This window comes from Penaeus monodon, chromosome 22, assembly GCF_015228065.2.
Source record: "Penaeus monodon isolate SGIC_2016 chromosome 22, NSTDA_Pmon_1, whole genome shotgun sequence".
Taxonomy (NCBI): Eukaryota; Metazoa; Arthropoda; class Malacostraca; order Decapoda; family Penaeidae; genus Penaeus; species Penaeus monodon.
The window spans coordinates 7,252,450-7,252,665 of NC_051407.1; positions in this window are offsets into that span (position 1 = coordinate 7,252,450).

A 216-nucleotide genomic window follows, 5' to 3' on the forward strand; every position below is an offset into this window, starting at 1 on the left:
GCTACACCTTACGAACATCAAATAAAAACCAGCTGGGGGCCCACAAGCACGAACAGATAATTAATCCGCCTATCTACCTATATTATCTTATCCGTATGCACATGCATACATGTCTACCTATCTATCTCTGTCAAAGCGCATGTGTACCGCAATCAGAAATATGTTTGTGGCTTGCATGCTGTGTATTATATTAATTGTAACTCCACCAGTGTCTAA